The sequence below is a fragment of the Wasmannia auropunctata genome, unplaced genomic scaffold (assembly GCF_000956235.1).
Source record: "Wasmannia auropunctata unplaced genomic scaffold, wasmannia.A_1.0 LD336000.1, whole genome shotgun sequence".
NCBI lineage: Eukaryota > Metazoa > Arthropoda > Insecta > Hymenoptera > Formicidae > Wasmannia > Wasmannia auropunctata.
In genome coordinates, this window is record NW_012026890.1 from 422,202 (window position 1) to 428,201 (window position 6,000).

Genomic DNA, 6,000 nt, shown 5'->3' on the forward strand with positions numbered 1-6,000 from the left:
TTGATTCTCTTTGCGGTTTTCGTCATGCGAAAATTTAAAATTAAAAAAAAATAATTTTTAGCTTAATTGCAGTTTTTTTTCATCCTGTATTTTTTCATTGCAGTATAATTTTATATCGTTTGCGTAAAACGAATCTGTTGTTTACTAAGTTTCTCGTCTTCGATTAATCAGTTAAATATTACTTATATCATTTATATATATATATATATATAATATATCTACCATATATGCGATTTCTCTTCTTTTTTTTAAATTATAATAAGTAATACTTGTAAAGCTTTAATCTACAGAAACATTCTTGTAGACAATTTATTTTTAATGATAAAATAGTTTTAACAAGCCACGATAAGTTTTTTCTAAATTCGCCACCCCGTCAAGGACTCCTCGGGCGAACGGCGAGCCCCTCCGATCGAGTTATCCGGTTTCGCATCGTCTCGCGGCGGGACGAGAAAACAAACCGGTGGTACCGCAGGGGTGAAGTGTTTAAATTTAGACGAATGAAATAATAAGATCAAACGGTAAACAGCCACGGATGAAAGGTACCGCGTGCAAACAGAAGCTCGCGAACTAGGGTGTGCTCGAAGAGCGCACTTTCTGAAAATACATATCGCGATTCTCTCCGGGGAGTGCCGCGGTCGCGGTGCTTCATATATCGATTGCAGGCTCTCTCTCCTCTCTTCCTCTCCCTCTCTCTCTTTCTCTCTGTGGTCGTAGAATGGAGAGCTTTGGTAAACATACAACAAACGCGACGCGCTAAATAATATCCGAGCTGGCCAATGGGAATAAAATTTCATAACGTCCCTTCTCTGCCTCGGGCGCGGTATAGAAGAGAGCGTTTTCCCGATTTATATTTAATACATAATATAACGTTTGAATAAAATATAATATAAATTTTTTTGTACATACGATACGCCCGCGTACAATGGACGTGCAGTTAAATTCGTTTAACAAACGTTTATTTTAAAAAATGCTTCAATAACATTCAATAACATCAATTAAATTAATTTCCCTGGTGGGAAGTGGTCATTATAATAACGTCTCGCTGTAATTTCATATATTTATAACGTACGGTGCTGTGCGCTTTGGATGTAAATGAAAGTTGTTTTGTTGTTCGCATCGACGTTGTCAATAGAACGAAAAAATAAGTTTATAACTACATAGAGAATGGGCAAGAATATATATCCAAAAGAGATTTAAAAGAGAGCTTGAATTTCGCAGCGAAATTACGAAATAATACTATTGAAAATTTAGATTCTTTTTTTTTAAGTAAATCCTTAAAATATAAATAGGATAAATATTTTAGATTAAATTTGTCATTATTGCACAGGATAAATTACATAAAATATAACGATGTAAATGTCGTTTGTTTTTTAAACTAACGACAAATAAAAGTTTCTCTTTCGATATTTTACAATTTATTAAGATTCTTTATGGGACAAAAGACGAAATCATATTAGATCCCTTAAAGATAATTTCTAGCGTTTATTAACATATCTATATATATTATTTTAAAAAATAGAAACTTTATTTAATAAGTCATATCGAATTCATCTAATTAATCTGTCCGAACTTGTTGACGTGTGAAAAATCAGCTGGATAAATCCAGCTTTCTCACGTAGGCGGCGGATAGCTAGAAAAAAAATCACGCGGGAAGATTTGGCGTCGCGCGGTTGAAAGTCATCCCGTTAATTACCGAGGAAGAGACCGACAAATCATCGCGGGGCCGACCGCAAACCCCATAATTGCGGGCCTTATGGCTTCGCCGATGGCACGAGGCGCTTCCGCAGCTGACCCGGTCGAGTCTGTCGGCTGGTCTATATCGGGAACGCAATATCCCGGAACACCCGCGGACCGTGGAAGCCATAATATGGAGCAACGCCCGTCGTGCGCTCCGTAGAACGGAGTGATTCACCAAAATGCACGACAGATGCGCGATCATTGGAAGATAGCCGGGGCTGGCGGTAGCGCGCTGCCTCGGAAGAGTCGGAAGTAGCCCGATAACTTCTGGAAGCCCGCACGAGGACGTCGCGCTGGGTGTTTTTACACGAGGCCGTACCTCGTGCTCGTTGATGCTCGTTAACCCCGACGGCGTGGCCGACACGTTGCTCTTACCTCAAGGGGTGTGTACGTTTGCAAGGGGAAAAAAAGGATAAGTGCGGGCGATAAAAGTGGCTACAGCTTTCCGTATTATAAAATTATAAAATTATAAAATTAAATGATAATAGAGATATAAGATGCTAAAAGACGTAACATAAATGTGAGTATAAAGCAATCAGCCAACACAAAAAGAAATTTACGGGTTAAATTTTAAATCAAAAGAACTTCATAATTATTAGATTGATGTAAAGTATAGGTATGTTAAAGAATAAAATCTTGTTATCTATTTATGCAAATAATGTTTAGTTTAACCAAATTAATTGTTAAAAAAAAGATTACGCTGTTTTAAATTTTAAATTGTAGTAAAAAAAAGCAACGCGCGTAAAAATTTAATATTATTAATTTTTTTAAATTGTTACAATACAATACAGATATATTAGCTTGTGAAGTATTCCAGTTTTTCCACTTGCAATCTATGCGTTAAAAATTAATTTGATGAATAATGAAGGTATTAACTTTCGATTAACTTTGTATAATTAACGAATGAAATCAATTCCTGCTTTTACGCATTGACTTATTTTATGGTAAGAAATCGTTGTTTTTTTTGGTTGTATCACCAGTCAGCAAACATTCATATATTTGTATAGATCATGCACACCCCCCGTGCTGGTCGCATGCGTCGCGTGTGTGGCAGTGTTTGTAGCTCGGAAATAAGGGAATCGCGCACATAATCATACGTGACAAGTGACGGTCTCGTGGAGAGAGAAAGACAGCAAGAGACAGAGAGAGAGAGAGAGAGAGAGAAACAAAGAAAGAGAGTCAGATCCCCGGCTTTTCGATGGGGCCATCCCGAGGGGGAGACTTACCCCTGTCGTATTCACGGTACACCCACGCACAATGAGCGTCCCTAATAGGTACACGCAGCCCCTGATTAGAATCTAGGAGGCCCCGTTTTGCGCGGGAGACGTTACGCCGCCGCGCTGACTTTTACAGATGGACGAGCGTGTTCGCCCGAATGCCGAACTCAAATGCCGCCTTTGTTCCGAATCGCGAAGAACGGATCCTGCGAGTGATTAAATCCGGCCCGCTGCGCAGAAGGCGCCCTGCGAACCAGTCAGGCTAACGCTAAGGCTTATAAGAAGTATAGAATGTAATTCATCATTCACAATCAGTGATATTGAAACTGCACGGTGATTAAAATTCGTATACGAAAAAGCGTGCAACGTAAATAATTGCGGGATAATGAGCAATACGATAATTAAAATCATCAAAACTTACGTGATTATTTTTATAAGCAATACGTAGAGATGTAAATAGAAAAAAAAAACCAAATTGTTTTTTTTTTTCATAAAATACGGTTTTTTTTTTTTTTTTACAAAAAACATAAGCCTCGTTTTTTTTCTCAAAATCTTGTTTTTTCAGCTATCTATTTAATATCTATATTTTGCTTAATATAAATTAATTTTTCATGATTTTTTATTTTATAAATAGTAGATTTAAATTATCATCATTTTAACCTTTACACAGAACGAAAAAGCCAATTTATTGATTTTGAAACATATTTTGAAGCAAGGACTTCAATGAATAATTATAATAAATTTTACTTAAGGAAGAGCTGTTTAAAAAAAGAATTAAAACGATTCTCCTTTTGTAAAAGTTAAATGTAGATCACATTAAAATTAATTATATAATTATATAATTATTATTTACAATTAATTAGTCGTGCTATCGGAATTAGAAAAAAAACTAAATTTGTATTTTTTTAATAAAATAAAACACGTTTTTTTTAATTAAAAAACGGTTTTTATATCTCTACGATAATTAAAACCATCAAAACCTATACGCGATTAACTGTAAAACCATTAATGTTGTGCCAAATTCATGTTTATTAAATACGCAATTTTTCTATTACGATATCTCGTTCATTGCGCTTAGTCTCGGAAGTACTCATATTGTATTTGGAAAGGCTTTCGCAGGTAGTATGACACGACCCTCGCATGTCCTATCTTATTTATGCAACAAGTTAAAAAGCGACGTTACGTGTAGATTGATTCGATACGGTTTGCACGAAGACTACTTATCTGTAATTATATTAATTGATCGTAATGTATGATTTATAGCGCACGTGCATTACGCGTCCCGATACGTACGACATTTTGCATATGCCCGCGAAAGGCTAAGCCAAAATGCAATATTTCGTCTATTCATTGTAATAGACATGCGAATGCTATTGTGGTAATGATTATTACGAATCTCGCGTGATTACGAATAACGAGTGAGTGGTTAGACATAGACTTCTATATATCTTGCAATACATTAATTTAGTTAATTAATAGGGAAAAATAAATTATTCAAGAAATCCCATCTTTATTACATGAATTCTTATTATACGAATGTTAACGACTAGAGTCCGAAATTCTTGTAATGCACTAGTTGATAAAATGCAAGCAATCTTTAAGCAAACAGATAACGAAATCTTATTCTTCAATTAATTTTAGATATAGGCTTTATTATAACATGGGATTTTAAGGGATAGAATATTTAACTTTAAAACTTCAAAGCCTACGAAATATTATATTGAAATAATACCTAATTAAGTTCTGTTAGAAGAAAGGTCGTTCCAATTTCTAAGGACAAATAGATATCATTAATTAATAAAATCGTACACGGAAAGAACAATTTTGCTGAATCCAGATCTGAATATAATTTTTGCTCAAAAATAAAAATAATTTTGTACGAAAGTCAAAATGATTGCTAGAATATCAAAACGTTTTATAGCAATGCTTATCAGTTTTAACATTCCAGCAAATTATTTTGATGATTTAACAAAAAATTCTTTTCAGATCTGTGATTTAGCTAAATTTTTAGACTTTTCAACAAAATCGTTCTTTCCGTGTATATGAGACTCGTATAATATAACTCTCTCGCCGAATCCTTCCAAAAACCCATGAAAAAAAATGACACCAAAAGAGAAGGCCGTTTATTTAAATTTAAAATTATAGAGGCTACTTCATGAGTGCATGCGCGTTGATCGTTCTCCTTGAGGTTCACGGTTAAAAGAAAAATCCGTAGCGCCGTCACGACATAGCGCGGGGTAGCGACGCGACGGTGCACACGCACGCACGCTTCGGATTATGGCTCGAGCACGGACTCGACATTAGGTCCTCATGGGACGTTATTAGCGTAGCTATGATGCGTGGTGCAAATAGAGCGTGCGCTCGAAGCCCGAAAGCATTACGCTTGATTACCCAACCTGCCGAGGCATGGACGCTCGGCGAAATCGTTACGCGTGTATAAACGCACGCAAGCCCCCAATTATAACGAAGCGTGTAAAAAAAAATAGCCTACCCGGGATACATGCGCGAAAGATATTTAAGAGCGCGCATTGATGTGTTTTCATTAACATTGAAAATGCGGATATATCGTAAAAGAATAACTACTGTAAATTATTTTCTCCCCTTACATCCCCATATAGCTACCCCTTTTCAAATTATTTTAGATTCTCCGCAACCTTTTCAGTTACAAATTAAAAGATATTACAGTTATTTCATTAAAGATATTGTAATTGATTAATATTATTATCGCATAAAAATATTGTAGAAATGCAGATTCGAGACTGAAGACATCAGTGAGTTTTCTATAATCTAAAATTAACTTTTCAACTAATTTCATTGTAACGATTAATGTGAAAAAATTCAACGTATCGAATTTCAGAGTTATAAATCAATTAATGTCATATATCCAATTTTGTGTCTTCTATTTTAGTAGCCGTGAGAATATTTGGCGCAATTAATTCGCGACTTCCGCGAGTATCATCGATTACGATCTACCCCACCGCAGCAAAGTTTCATTATTAAATTCGAATCTCCGTCCGATTCGGTCCTTTCCTGCGCCGCCGATAGG